The sequence below is a fragment of the Trachinotus anak genome, unplaced genomic scaffold (genome assembly GCF_046630095.1).
Source record: "Trachinotus anak isolate AG129_WGS33_773 ecotype Australia unplaced genomic scaffold, CSIRO_AGI_Tana_v1 ptg000026l, whole genome shotgun sequence".
Lineage (NCBI taxonomy): Eukaryota > Metazoa > Chordata > Actinopteri > Carangiformes > Carangidae > Trachinotus > Trachinotus anak.
The window spans coordinates 13,432,707-13,448,610 of record NW_027273877.1 but is presented as its reverse complement, the minus strand read 5'-3'; the positions used below and the strand labels follow the sequence as shown (position 1 = coordinate 13,448,610).

At 41.9% G+C, this 15,904-nt stretch overlaps 1 protein-coding gene and 2 long non-coding RNA genes across 4 annotated transcripts in view; 2 read left to right on the top strand and 1 right to left on the bottom strand.

The window, feature by feature from the left end:
- The window catches only part of LOC139609600 (NACHT, LRR and PYD domains-containing protein 12-like), a 144,710-nt gene that overhangs the window by 21,960 nt on the left and 106,846 nt on the right, over nucleotides 1-15,904 (top strand). The window lies entirely within an intron of this gene.
- On the bottom strand, nucleotides 7,933-10,231 carry LOC139609906 (uncharacterized). The gene is made up of 3 exons (XR_011685401.1): nucleotides 9,211-10,231; nucleotides 8,951-9,113; nucleotides 7,933-8,754 (listed from the first exon to the last, which is right to left on the bottom strand). It is a non-coding gene; the product is annotated as an uncharacterized lncRNA (long non-coding RNA).
- Nucleotides 14,789-15,226, top strand: LOC139609662 (uncharacterized). Its single transcript, XR_011685288.1, has 2 exons — nucleotides 14,789-14,912; nucleotides 14,977-15,226. It is a non-coding gene; the product is annotated as an uncharacterized lncRNA (long non-coding RNA).

Below are 15,904 nucleotides of genomic sequence, written 5' to 3'. Positions count from 1 at the left end.
GTTCTTATCAGTGTCGTATGAAAGGACTGGAACAGGAAGGTGAGGCACACAGGTGGAGACAGGAAGAAACAGGCTCCAGCAGGACAGTTACTGTGTCTGTTTAACTTCAGAACTGTGAGGCTTCCAGATCAGTCATAGGATCTCTTCCCTGACGGTTTACGTTACCAGATGGATTTCAGAGCTGTTTAATCACAGTCCTGAGGTCAGTCATCGTTTTCAGGTGGTGTCAGCTGAGAGCACAACACACACAAACACACCAGAGTCCATAACCAAACAGGTGGAGTGTGAACGCTGGACGGACCCTGCAGTGGGACGGTTTAGTTGACATGGTTTTTGTCGGGGACTCGGTCCATAGAGATTTAAACAGACAGTGACAGATCAGTGAAACCATAACACCAAGTTCTGTCAGTCAACACAATGTGGAGCTTCACAGCACAAATCTGAAATATCAGGTGTTAACAGAATGATGGGAACCAAAACAGACCGGCTGCACCGAGACACTGACCCTGCTGTTTTTACTGGTCAGCTCCCACTCTGTCAGTGACTGTGTTTCATTGTTCAGCTCGTAATCATGAAAACAACTCTCTCACTTTCTAATGATGCGGCAGCACGCCATCATCATCGTCATCAATCTGCATCGTCGTTGACACATTTGCCAACCTGAGGAGCAAAGAACAGGGGGAGGAGGAGACACTGGAGACCAGGTGTTTCACCTGTGGGGGGCAGATATCAGTAAATGTCTGATGAAATGAAACAGCTGTCAGACCCCATCCCTGCATGAAATGAATACGCAGTCTGCTGTTAGTGATGTTTGTCATTTCTATTAGTGAAAGCATAAACTAGAAATGAGAAAAAATTATTCTGCAATAAAAATAAAGAGAGTGAGGAGAGAGAAAAGGTTCAGTAGACAGGTTAAAGTCTGACCTTAGTGAAACCCACAATCAACTATGAGAACCAGCCCTAGTTCTTGGAAGCTCTTCTGGTTCTGCTGTTTGAAGTAGTTTTCCTGACAGACCGATAAAAGCAAACTCACCTGCAGAGTTTTTCCTCACTGTGACCTTTGACACGTGGCTGTGATTCCAGAGAGTGAACTGAATGTACTGTAATGTGTCTGTAGATGACGGAGCCCAGGAACAGGAGGCAGAGGATGAGATTCTTGGACATTCAGGAGGGAGCCAGTGCTGCAGGAGGAAACCTCCAGATCTATAAAACATAATGACAGTCTGATGATCAGCTATGGACTGTTCACCCTCGTTAAACGATACAGCCAGACTGATGGACTGTGTTAAAGGAGAAAATGATTCACACTCTACTGATGTTTCTCACCAAAACCAGAGGAGAGTTTTTTGTTTGGTTTTTACTGATTGTGAGTCAGACCTGTGGTCACTGAGGGACACGGACTGAACACTGTGACTGTACAAAGATCAATGTTATATTATTCTTCTTCTTATTATTATTATTGTCTTTGTAAATATTGTGTATTATAATAATTTCATAGTATTTACTGACTTTCCTCCACTGACAAAAAGATAGTGGGAAAGAGGAGGACGGTAAATTGAGGGATAAAGAATTCTGAATACATAAAATATTGGCTATGAAAAATGAAATGCATGTTTTCTTTTTTTATTAAATTTATTCTATGAATTTAGTAAAATGTCTGGTTACTTTAAAGGACACCAACAGTAAAATACTTTAAACGCCACCCTGGGAATTTCACCCAAGGAATTGTGAACCCTCAATTGATACCAAATATTTCAAAGAGGCAAGAGACATGGTTCCATCCATCAATAATATTTATTGACAATATATCCACATAAGGATCATCATTAAAACACAACCACTCAGTGGCAGGGTAAATGAATATAACTGGAGCTGGGGGCTTACCAGTGCCAGGGTAGGCCCACGGAAACAGGATCCCAGGAGAAGTCACCCTAAAGCACACGTGCACACACACACACACACAAGTGAAGTCAATACCAGGAGACTGGAGACACAGCACACAGGAAGAGGGCTCCACCACCAGAGGAGGACACCAGCCCCCCCACCACAGGTGCTGATGCCAGAGCAGGCTACATACCAATCAGGCAGCGTGAGCTCTCACCCACAGGAAGACAAGGGAATCTGCAGGCCCTAGTCTGCTACAGCAGTCATTACCTAGAGCACAACTCCTGTTTGTGAAATGCAACCAGCAGGAAGCTCACAGCACAATGACACTGGGGAGGAGCAGGAGGAACCTGCCAGCAGCGATCAACAGGAAGGTCACTGCTCGGAGCACAGGAAGCAACAGCCAGGAGATCTACAGAGTCACAAGCAGCCGAGATAAGCAGCCGCGCAACAAGGACATGCCAACCTGCAGACAATAACGGAGACTGTCTCCTACCTGCGGCAGAGCAGGAGCAAGGTGACCCGCTTTTATAGTGTGTCCCCTTGTGGTGATTGGCCAATGATCACCAAGCGATCGAACAGAAAGACCCTCTTAGGCCAAAAGCTGCTACAACAAATCTTTATTAGGCTACACACTGTAAGGCTGGAGACACACTGGATGTGTTGTGTGTGCGTCGTCTAACAGATGAGAGCAGACACACTTCCTGCCTGCCATCATGGAATCTAGAAGTTTGGCATCTTGCCCATTTTTCCTGCAGGACGCCTCCTGCAGCAAAACAGACAGAGAAAACATGTGGACAGTCATTTTGACATCATACCAGCAGCATTACACAAAACTGACACCTTCCACTGTAGTGTCTGTGTGGAGGCTGAATCCCAACATGTCATAGACGTGACAAATTAGAAATATATTACAATATATCCAGCTCTGTCAAACTAATAATGTAACATTGATTTAAACCTCTATTTCATAAATAATGAAAATACATTTATGAATTGGAAGAAATGAGAATTACACTTTGTAGAAAAATCTTTTCTATGTTTTCATCTTACATGATGAGACGGGGTCTGTTTATAAAGCCAGATATATTCAATAAGTTGAGCTATTGGTTGGTTATTGAATGTACTGTAAAGAGAAGCTGTCTGAGCCTCTTGTTTCCTCTTGGATGGAATAAAACATGTAACTGACTACAGTCTTCCCTATGTGGACAGATAAGTTGTCTGTTTTCCAATGATATATAAAACTTCTGTAAGAGGCTCAGTCATCAGAACAGAAGTAATTATTGTTGGTTCATGATTATTGTTGACTAATTGTTCTTTGTTGCTCACAGTGGCTGATGGTTAGTATATTGTGTGCATTACAAGGCCTTTGGTGCTAAAATGAGCCTCCTAGTGGTATTTTAATTGATCCATGTTAACTAAATCCAGCAGTCACAGAATAAGGCTTTGTTGTAATGAGTGATTTCTATGAGACACAGTCAACACTGAAGCCAACTGCTTGGTCTACACACACGTTCTACAGATCAGTTACATGACACATCTGATGTCCCTGAAGCAATCGTAAAAAGCTGTAATTCCTGCCTTGGTGTTTTTCTCACAGGTTTATAGTGATCACTTGTGTCTCTCTGCTCTGTGTAGACGTAGTCTGGCCTCTCTGTCTTTCAGCTGCCAGGTGCCTTTGTGAGTGTGTCCCTTTAAAACAAGTGACAGAAACTAAATCGACAGGCAACAGGTCAAAGTGGAGGAAGGCAAACTAAAGCAGGTTTTACAGTTTGAGATGTGGTCCGAACGCATTGATGAGTGGCCTCGGACAAAAGGATCAAATGTGATGTAATGTGATGTCACAGGGTTTCTGTGTTTAATGAAAGACTTTTTAATACCACACAGAACGTAACTGAAAAGAGAGAGAGACACAGGTATCTGAGGTGGGGGGTATGGTCAGGACAATGAGTGGCATTAGGAGGAATTCTTTAATACCGGCGTTGACAATAAGCAACAAAACAGAAATCAGCAACATAGAAAAGCCAGAGCTTTTGGCAGAGACTTTAGTTAAAATCAGAAAATGCTAGACAGGGTAGAGATCACATTCTGGCACTAAACACAGGTATTAATATTAGGAAACCTGCAACATGAGATAGTTTAGACTTTCCTTTTAGTTGGTTTGAATTGAAAAGGGCCATCTCCAACACACATGGCAGTCATCACCAGGGAAAGATGGCATTTGTCACAGCATGCTGGATCATATGGACGACAGTGCACTGATGGTTGTATTACAATTGTTCAATACACTGTGGGACGCTGGGAAAATTCCAGTTGCATGGAAACAGTCAGTCATTGTACCCATTGTAAAACCTGGCAAAGACTCATCAGATCCCTCAAACTATAGACCAATAGCTCTTACATCACAGTTGGGAAACACTATGGAACGGATGGTAAGGGAGGCTACTGTACTTTCTAGAAAGTAAAGACTTGTTCTCTCCCTTCCAAAGTGGGTTTCAGAAAGAGAGAAACACAATGGACTCTGTGCTACGCTTGGAGTCAGAAATGAGAAAAGCCCAAACAAATAAGGAAATAGTAGTTGCTGTATTAGAAAGAGCCTATGATATGTTGTGGGAGGAAGGTTTACTAAGTAAACTGAGTAGATTAGGGGTGGGTGGCAGGTTGTACAACTGGGTGCTGGACTTCCTCCGTGAGAGGACAATAGAAGTAAGGGTGGGAACAGAATACTCAAGAGTATATCAGGTTGAAAATGGAACCCTGCAGGGAAGTGTTTGTAGTCTGATATTATTTAACATTATGATTAATGATACTTTTGAGCAAATAAAAAATTCAGGAATAGGCAGATCTCTGTATGCTGATGATGGGGCCTTATGGGTAAGGGGGTGGAATCTAAAGTATATTCAGGGAAAACTCCAGGCAGCAGTTGGGATTGTGGAACAGTGGACAAATGAGTGGGGCTTCAAGTTACAGTATCTGCGGCAATGAGACAAGTGATATGTTTTGCCAGGAGTCATAAAACAGTATCACTGAAATTATATGGGCAAACACTTGAACAAGTCAGAATAATTAGATTTCTAGGTGTACTATTTGATGAGAAGTTAACCTGGATCAATGAAGGAAATAGTTTATATTGTCATAATTAAGATGGATAATGAGATCCATCCTTCCTTTTTCTAGTCACTCAACCTGATTGGATCCATGGTGGGAAAAGGGCAACCAGAGCAGCCCAGATAAGTTCCTCCTACATTCCCAGATGCTCTCAGACCAGCTGGGAGAGTCAGGAGTGTGTATATAATGTAAGTTCCCACCATCTTCTGCCTGGTTTGTACATTAAATATAAATGAGGGCTGAAAATAAACTAATCAGTTCTTGTGATTTTTTTTTATTATCAATGGTCCAAATACACAAAAATGTGTACTATAAGTATATTATTAGTACTATAATAACAATAACTATGATATATCAGATCAATGAAAGTAAAAGACCTACGCTCCCAACTTGAGATGAGGGCTGGGGGAGCCGGGGATCGAACCACCGACCTTCAGGCTCTTTCTCCTCAGCTGCAGCCACCCCATGTTTGTATGAGGGGGTGTTCCGTGAGCAGGAGCAGCATGACTGCTATTGGCCTACTGTGGGTTTGGGGGTGTAACTGGATCGCTAAGTCATGGTTTGGGGGGGTGTAACTGGATTGTCACGTTACGCCCCGATCATGCCACGCCCCCTGGTCTGCAGGCTGCAGCCGGACCCTTCTCCAGGCCACTGACATCCTTCAGGTGTACTACTGCCACCAGCTCGGCTGCAGTATTGACACACAACTGTAGTTGCAATAAAGCTGCAAGGGATGTTTCTGTCCCACAGAGGGTCTATAGACATGCTTTCAAAATAAAAGACCAAGAGGTACACTTCAAGCTGTTTTTGACAAAGTCACTGTAAAACCTAATGTCTTAGAACTTTTCATTCTTCCCTCTGGACATAAATGTTCAACACCAAGAGCCTCAGAATCAGGCCTTTTCTCAGACCTTCAAACAAACTGACAGAATTTCAGTTTGAACTGAGTCAGTTGAGTAGTCCTGAGATTCACAAAAAGACCAAACATTCACAGTGATACTTTTATTGTGAAAAGATAAATAAATGACAGATTATCAAAAATATATATATCCTGTAATATTTGTAACATTTACAATAGTTCATAAACAAACTTGTTCAGTACATTAATGTGAAAACATGTTAGTGAGTGAAAGAGACATGTACAGACTGAATGATCTGTTCAACAGTGAGAGAGTTTCTCTAACAGGAGGAGACTCTCTCTACTACACTGAACACAGAGACACTGAGGAGCCAGACGACCAGAACCCAAACCCAGGACACAGAGGCTGAGTGAAGGTGGTGTTGAAGGTGTGGAGGTGGATCAGTGAGTCAGAGGAGACTCTGTAGAAGGACAGAGAGCCAGCAGGACAGTCCACATACACTGCTACTCTCCTCTGTCTGTTGGGGACAGAGGAGGAGGAGACGGAGAAGGAGACAGATGTTTCTCTCTTATTGTGACAGACAGAGTGAACTTGATCAGAGCAGTACAGTCTCCAGGACTGATGGTTCTCTCCAAACACACAGTCTTTTCTGTTTCCTCTCCTGCTGATTCCTCTGTAACTCACTGATATATAAACCCTTCCACTCCACTCCACCTCCCAGTAACAGCGACCAGTCAGACCAGTTCCACACAGCAGCTGAGGCCAGTGGTCAAATCTGTCTGGATGATCAGGATACGACTGATCCTCCTCCACATGAGTCACCTTCCTGTTGTCGTCAGACAGTTGGAGCTTTGTGTTCACTGTGTTTGTGTCGATTGTGAGTTCACAGGAATCTGATGGAGACAACTAGACACAACACAGGTGGAGTTATTGATCTGTTGTGACTGAGTCTTGTTTCGTTTTCATGAATCAAATGAAAAACACACTTACACTTCCTCAGACCTCGTCTCAACCATTGGACTCCACCAGCCTCCACCCTGAAAGAGGGAGGGGGCACATTCACATTCAGCATGCAAACATAGACATTACACTGCTTTTAAAGACAGATGGTTGTATTACTCTCTTCAGATGTAGGCTTGTATGTATGGATGTACAGTCACCACAGAGAGAAAGGTAGTGGAGTCTTTATCTTGTCATTATACAGAGAAAATATTTCATCATTTGTGAAGACACACAATCCTTAAAGCTTCCTTCCTGTATGTTGAGTTTAGAGTCTTTCACAGTTTCACAGTCTGTGATATGTTAGATGAATAAATCTGACAGATGTTCACATGTCAGGGAAGAGACTAAACCAGAGACAGTCAGAAACACATGTTGGAGAGGATCAAACAGCAGGAGGCTCAAACTGCTGGAAATTGTTCTTCTGTATCTTATCAAAATGAAGACTGTGAGACTCCTTGGTTACTGTGAGCAAATGAGTTCAACAGTAATGACCTGCTGCTCAAACCTCTGCTAACAAAGGGGAGCTGTGAATTTAGTGTGCAGGTACTCTTTCTTTGTATCGCAGCGCCTGTCCCACTGAGGTTAAATACATGTGAACGACGACTTACAACTACATTTAGGAAAACATCTTGACCATCAGTAGGTGAACATAATAATAATAATAATAATAATAATATAGAAATAGATGAAAAATCTCCACAGACTCCACATAAAGTAATTTTCAGAGTCTAGAAATGACTGTTTAACAAAATCCTACACAGTTTGGATGAATGTTCGCTAATGCAAATCAGGTTTTACATGGTCATCAGTTAAACAGGTTGATGAATCCTGACCTGAGAATTCCCAGTGAACACTGTGGACTTGCGGCGGCAGCAGACAGCAGCCTCACCCCTGAATCCTGCAAGTTGTTGTTACTCAGGTCCAGCTCTCTCAGACTAGAGGACTGGGAGCTGAGGACTGAGGACAGAGCTTCACAGCTTCTCTCTGAGAGCTCACAGGCGCGCAGACTGACAATGAAAAAATGAACATGAGGACATGTAAGTGTTAAAAGGAACAAAGATCTCAGTTTGCTCTCCAGCTCGAAGCAAACTAACAACAAAATGCAGAGCAGCTGATCATTCAGAATTTATATTGTTAGTTCTGACATTTTAAGTTGACATGTAATTGTACTTTGTCTTCATGTATTTTGATTTCTCACTACATGTACAGAAAAAAATGGCCTGTGTTCAAATGTGCGTTCCACATGAGATGGTCAGTGAGCCAGTGCCACAACCTTCAGTGTAGTTTTTACAGCAGTGACATCCAGCTGTTCATGTCTTCTCATCCAAAGTCCACCCTTCCACCATCTTCCCTCTCTGATTGTCTACTGGAAATGATCTCCTGGTTGTCCTCTAACTTTCTGAAACTCAACAGTGATACAACTGAGGTTCTCCTCGTTAGTACCAAAACTACCTTAGCCAAACTTGACAGTTTATCTCTAGTTATTGACAATGTCACTGCATATGCCTTCTATTTGATATCCTCTGACATCCAGAAATGAAACAGCTTAAGCTTTGAATACATTTCAGGTGTTTGTAAATCTATTGGATACTGTTGTTTATCCATAATGGGACATGTATATCATGTTTTTCTTTTCCTGTGACTGACCTTCATTGCCTTTGATCTTCTTTAAAATCCACTTTGCCACATGCATAGCATGTTGAGTAGTGTACATGTTGACCATCAAATTCACTGTTTGCGGTCTGCTTGCATCCTCCAGATAGCACCTTTTGATGGCAGGGAAACCATCGGGTAACTCAGCATCCTGCAGGTACCACTGGAAGAGTTCCAGTTCTTTAGCTCCCAAATCCTGCAAAGCTTCCAGCAGCTGCTCCTTCACAGACGCCTCCATCTTTTCTCCCTGGTAGAATCAGAGGATTTTTACAGCTCAATAACACACTCTTTAACCTAGAATAAAAATCTCAGATGATCACATTACATGCTCTGATATGTTTGTTTGCTGCACTGAGCTGATTGTAAAATGCATCCACAGATCAGTAAAAAACCTTTGTCATCAGTGACTGTCGACCTGGTAAAAAATTATCAATAAATCTTACAGATCTGTGAGATTAAACTGAGCCAACTGCAGCCACCTGCTCTCCAACTTCATCCAGGACAAATTCAAGTCACACATCGGTCTGACTCACAGCAGTGACGGCCGACAGCAGACAGAGACTGAGACTCAGTCTTCATCCTGCTCCTCAGACGTCGCAGCGTCGGCTGTGGGTTTGATGAGAGAACAGCTGAGACACTTCACAACAAGTTTGTGGTGTGTGGGTTTAAAAGTGATTTAACAGGTACAGCTCAGTTCACTCACCTGGTTTGGTGATTCTCAGTTGAATTGGGTGTTTAGGCATCTCAGCTAAATGTATTTTTACAGCTTTTAGACGTCGAGCTCATGTGTGATCTTATTTAACAAACAGTATTTCTTTGCAAAAGAAGAGTCAAACCTGTCATATGGTTTTATGGTTCTGGGCCTTGTTTTTTTTTTTATTCTCATGAAAGAAAAATTCTGGATTATGTCAATATACTGACATGAATCATTTCAAATGCTTGTCTCTGAGTCAGACCAGAACACCACCAGTTATCAAGTGTTTTTCCCCATCAGCTCCAGCTCTTGAAACAGGAAGTGGAGGACTCCATTTCCACTGACTGAGCCCTGTCAAAGGAAAGTTTCTGTTCCAGACAAAGTCATTTTATGTTATCAGCTGCTGATCAAATAACTGGTTCAACTCTGAGTTACTTATTTTTTCATAATACTTAATAATTAATAATACTGAATGTTAATGTGTGTGTAAATTCCTAATAACTGCCTCCAAAGTTTCCTTCAGTGACTCTAACTACAGACATGAGTTACCAGGGAAACAGAGACAGGGTCCAGCTGCTCCTCCTCTCATTCATTTCTTCAGCTGAATCACTGAGTCCTATAGTCAAAGGACAAACATGATGTGGTTCGTCTTCAACCACATCTTATATGTTCTGATCATTTTCTAATCTACAACCTACAGCTGGAGCGTGAGCAGTAACTACACCTGTCGGGTCCATGAGCTGCAGTACATGTAGAAAGCAGCAGAACATGGATATAAGTAAAGTAGCTCAGAACTGTACTTGAGGAAATGACTCAGTTACTTTCCACCACTGCTGAAGAGTTTGATCCTGAATATCGATCCAAGAGTGAGAAATAAATCATCAAAATAAACTCTCAGTAAACTCTCTAAACATATGACATGTTCAGTATTTATCAGTGATAGGGAGTAAGAGTCACTATTGATCAGTGATAGGGAGCAAGAGTCACTATTGATCAGAGATAGGGAGCAAGAGTCACTATTGATCAGTGATAGGGAGCACTAGTAAGTATTGATCAGGATTGAGGTAAAATAGAAGCGACACTGGCTCCAGTTGGAGGAGAACCAGGATCCTCTGACTCATTGGATGCGGCAGTAATTGTCTTCTGAACATCACACTGAGCTTTAACCCCCCTGTCAGCCCCTCAGCCTGCAACACTGCATCCACATCAACCCTGAAGAGTAACATGCAGCTGTTCTCCAGCGGCTGTCCGGCCGAGCTCAGGCCGCCTTTAGTGGGCTCGGACAGCATGAGAGCAGCGGGGCATGTCCGCCTCCTCCACAGGCTGATTCAGCCATGAAAGAGTGGGTGGAAAACCATGGATATGTAGCAGAATAAAGATTTGTTGTAGCAGCTTTTGGCCTCAGAGGGTCTTTCTTGTTTAGGTACAGGTTATGTTGTGTGAGCTGCAGTCACACATTTGTCTATTTACAGATAGTTTGTAGTTTATTTTGTTACATGTATGATTTGTAATGTGGGATTACCCTTTCACCTCACTTTCATTTGTGTATTGTTATATATGGTTTAAGTGCTGATTTATTAATTGAATTGACCATTTAGCACTAATGATCAGTTTCTTGTTTTCTTCAGTTTACTTTCTTTCTTTCCTTGGTTACATCACTGGCAGGAGGCCATTTGAGAGCTGCTGATAACCAGTGTCCAGGTTTCATCATTCAGCCGCTGTATGTTTTTATACTTTGTGTTGGAAGTGTAATCCCCTAATTATGTTTTGGTTCTTTTAGGAGCGGGGCACCTGTGGTGGGGGGGCTGGTGTCCTCCTCTGGTGGTGGAGCCCTCTTCCTGTGTGCTGTGTCTTGAGTCTCCTGGTGTTGACTTCACTTGTGTGGGTGTGTGTGCACGTGTGCTTTAGGGTGACTTCTCCTGGGATCCTGTTTCCGTGGGCCTACCCTGCCACTAGTAAGCCCCAAGCTCCAGTTATATTCATTTACCCTGCCACTGAGTGATTGTGTTTTAATGATGATCCTTATGTTGATATATTGTCAATAAATATTATTGATGGATGGAACCGTGTCTCTTGCCTTTTTGAAATATTTGGTATCAACTGAGGGTTCACAATTCCTTGGGTGAAATTCCCAGGGTGGTGTTGTCGGATTAAAGTATTTTATTGTTGGTGTCCTTTAAAGTAACCAGCCGTTGTAATGTATAAAACCTAGAACCCTTCACTCACCACACATACTATGACATTTTACTAAATTCAGAGAATGATTTTAATAAAAAAAGAAAACATGCATTTCATTTTTCATAGCCAATATTTTATGTATTCAGAATTCTTTATCCCTCAATTTACCATCCTCCTCCTTCCCACTATCTTTTGTCAGTGAAGGAAAGTCACTAATTACTATGAAATTATTATAAGAAATATAAACACAATATTTCCAAAGACAATAATAATAATAAGAAGAAGAATAATAATATAACATCAATCTTTGTACAGTAACAGTGTTCAGTCCGTGTCCCTCAGTGACCACAGGTCTGACTCACAATCAGTAAAAACCAAACAAAAAACTCTCCTCTGGTTTTGGTGAGAAACATCAGTAGAGTGTGAATCATTTTCTCCTTTAACACAGTCCATCAGTCTGGCTGTATGGTTTAACGAGGGTGAACAGTCCATAGCTGATCATCAGACTGTCATTATGTTTTATAGATCTGGAGGTTTCCTCCTGCAGCACTGGCTCCCTCCTGAATGTCCAAGAACCTCATCCTCTGCCTCCTGTTCCTGGGCTCCGTCATCTACAGACACATTACAGTACATTCAGTTCACTCTCTGGAATCACAGCCACGTGTCAAAGGTCACAGTGAGGAAAAACTCTGCAGGTGAGTTTGCTTTTATCAGTCTGTCAGGAAAACAACTTCAAACAGCAGAACCAGAAGAGCTTCCAAGAACTAGGGCTGGTTCTCATAGTTGACTGTGGGTTTCACTAAGGTCAGACTTTAACCTGTCTACTGAACCTTTTCTCTCTCCTCACTCTCTTTATTTTTATTGAAGAATAAATTTTTCTCATTTTTAGTTGATGCTTTCACTAATAGAAATGACAAACATCACTAACAGCAGACTGCGTATTCATTTCATGCAGGGATGGGGTCTGACAGCTGTTTCATTTCATCAGACATTTACTGATATCTGCCCCCCACAGGTGAAACACCTGGTCTCCAGTGTCTCCTCCTCCCCCTGTTCTTTGCTCCTCAGGTTGGCAAATGTGTCAACGACGATGCAGATTGATGACGATGATGATGAAGTACAACAACAGATGGTACACCACCTGTGCTGGAACACACACACACACACACACACACACACACACACACACACACACACACACACTACAGTAAAACATTAAAACGTTTACAGCTCAGTTATAAAACATTAATAAGAAAAACATTTGGGTTGCCAGGTTGTGCAGGTGATTATCCTCCTCCTCCTGAAACACCTTGATCATGCAGACTCCATTATTAACAGTTTGACCTCTGACCTTCAGGAAAACAAGTTACAGAGCATCTGGACCAAAATCATCTCATAAACAGTTTAAATTAAAGTCTCAAACTTTTATCATCAGTTTATTAAAATGTATAACTGCAGATGACTCACTGACTTTTGCTGCCGACTCATTAGAAAGTGAGAGAGTTGTTTTCATGATTACGAGCTGAACAATGAAACACAGTCACTGACAGAGTGGGAGCTGACCAGTAAAAACAGCAGGGTCAGTGTCTCGGTGCAGCCGGTCTGTTTTGGTTCCCATCATTCTGTTAACACCTGATATTTCAGATTTGTGCTGTGAAGCTCCACATTGTGTTGACTGACAGAACTTGGTGTTATGGTTTCACTGATCTGTCACTGTCTGTTTAAATCTCTATGGACCGAGTCCCCGACAAAAACCATGTCAACTAAACCGTCCCACTGCAGGGTCCATCCAGCGTTCACACTCCACCTGTTTGGTTATGGACTCTGGTGTGTTTGTGTGTGTTGTGCTCTCAGCTGACACCACCTGAAAACGATGACTGACCTCAGGACTGTGATTGAACAGTTCTGAAATCCATCTGGTAACGTAAACCGTCAGGGAAGAGATCCTATGACTGATCTGGAAGCCTCACAGTTCTGAAGTTAAACAGACACAGTAACTGTCCTGCTGGAGCCTGTTTCTTCCTGTCTCCACCTGTGTGCCTCACCTTCCTGTTCCAGTCCTTTCATACGACACTGATAAGAACTTTGAGCTCTTTGTGACCTGCTGAGTCTTCTGCCACTGGAGTCCGTCCACTTCAAGCTTCATCATGAGCTGTGTTCAGAGATGCTCCTCTTGTAAGTGGCTGTCTGAACCTCTGTCATCACTGAGCTGCTTCACCACAGAGCTGCTGCTCACTGGATGGTTTCTGTTCCTGCAGGAGATCAGCAGCTGCTCAGCTCTTCAACCCACCAACAGTCAGAGTCACTGAGGTCTGTTTGGTCAGGAGGCAGGAGAGGAAGTGATTGGCTCAAGGGAATCACCAACCAGCCAATCAGCGACAAGTTGTCAGTGTGGGTGTAGACCATGAAGTTTCAGAGCATGGTTCAGGTTAAAGCAGATAATCACTCAGGTGAGCAGGTGAGTGTGAGTGAAGGCCGGTGCAGAAACCGTGGAGCTGCTTCACTCTGTCCTGACACATGAAGACTGACAGACTCTGCAGGACAGGTGGTCCCTCTGGGCAGCAACAGGTTAAACTTGGCTCTAAAATGTTTTTCAATTCAACTTTATTGATATAACATATAGATAACATACATAAAATATGTTCTACAAACACTTTGGCCAAAGTGATTCAAACAGGATTAAAACAGCACAACAACAAAAAACACTGAAAAGACATCTAAAAGAAAGGTAGTGGAAGAGCTTAGTGATCTGCATGGAACATAAAACCAAAGAAAATCTCATGTCACAACTTTACAGTCGTTTCTGAAAGGTACAGAGAATCACAACAGTCTAAACAGGTAGTAATAAAAGTGTGAGTGAGGATTCTGAGTGACTTTGGAAATATTTCTTATTTCTTCCTCTAAAGATCTGAGGCTAAAGTGATCCCAAATATGTGATTAGTGTTTTCATTTGTTTGCTGAGACCAAACACAAAGTGTAGATTTTCTCTTGTTGCTTTTAAAAGGTTTTTACACATCCATGTGTTAATGTTAGTGAGACAGGTGATGAGAGAGAGCAGTGCAATGGAGTCATTTGGGGAAACAGAGATGTACAATTGTGTATCATCAGCGTACAGATGACACCCAATATGGTGATGGTTGATACTGTTTCCCAATGGGAGCAAATATAGTGATAACAGGATTGGGCTGTGAATGGTTCCTTGAGGAACACCATATTCAGTACTGGGGGGCCCCTGAGAATATTCACCATTCCTACGGCTGTTTCATTAAATAAGAATAAATCAGACTAAAACACGGTCAGAGACCGGCTCATTTCTCATTTACCACTTTGATTACAGCACTCTCTGTGCTGTGGGTTGCTGAATAACCAGATTTGAACTTTTCTAAAATGTTACTGGTTAAATGTGAGTGGTTGATTAAAAACAATTTTCTCTCAAAGAAATGTGTCTGGAATTATTTAACTGGCAGTCCAGATTGATCATTGACATTTTAAAAGCAGTAGGTTTCCTGAGTTCAGAGGACTTTATTAGTCTTGTTGTTCCTTAGGAGAGAGTAAGGCAGCAGATTGGTTGACATCATAGCTGGGAGCCCATGACAGTTTGTGTGTTAATATTTGCTATGCTGGCTCTAACAGAAATGTTGTCTTTTCAAACTGTGCTGAGATTTTCTCAGTTGAAAGTTGAGTTAGACTGAGAGCAGGTGGTGGATTTAAAAGATTATCAACTGTAGAAAAGAAAACTGTGGTTATTTTGGTTTTCTGAATTAATTAATTAAAACCCTATGTTTAAAAATATTCAAGTGAACATGTGATTTGCTTTTCCTCTGTCCTCTCTCACCTTTTCAACAGTTTCTTTTTCCATGGTGATTTGATTTGTGGTGTTTTTTGATCAGGAGAAACTGAATCTAAAGAGAATCTTAAATTATCATTGGAAGCAACAAGGTCATTGAATAAGTCAGTGGTGGATGGAGGAAATGTGTTCAAATGATTTGCTAATTATGGTCATTGATAATGCTGCACTTCACATCAACAGTCTCTGGATGTAAAAACAGTCGTGTTAAACAAAGACAAGAAACAAGTGAAATGCCAACATTAAAACCTCTAGTAAACAAAGCCCAGAGTATTTCTGTGGATCAGCTGTGAATGACAGCCAATGAGAGAAGAGAGGAGATGATGAAGATGATGATGCTCTCACCAGCCCTGGGTTTTACCTCTCAGGCTGAACTACAGTGCATCCAGAAGGTATTCACAGCGCTTCCCTTTTTCCACATTTTGTTATGTTACAGCCTTATTCCAAAGTTGATTGAATTCATTTTTACCTCAAAATTCTACACACAATACCCATAATGACAAAGTGAAAAAAGTTTGCTTAAAATTTTTTGCAAATATATTTTAATTAAAAAAAAAATAATCACATGCACATAAGTATTCACAGCCTTTGCGCAATACTTTGTTGAAGCACCTTTAGCAGCAATTACAGCCTCAAGTCTTTTTGAGTATGATGCTACACCCTTGGCACACCTATGTT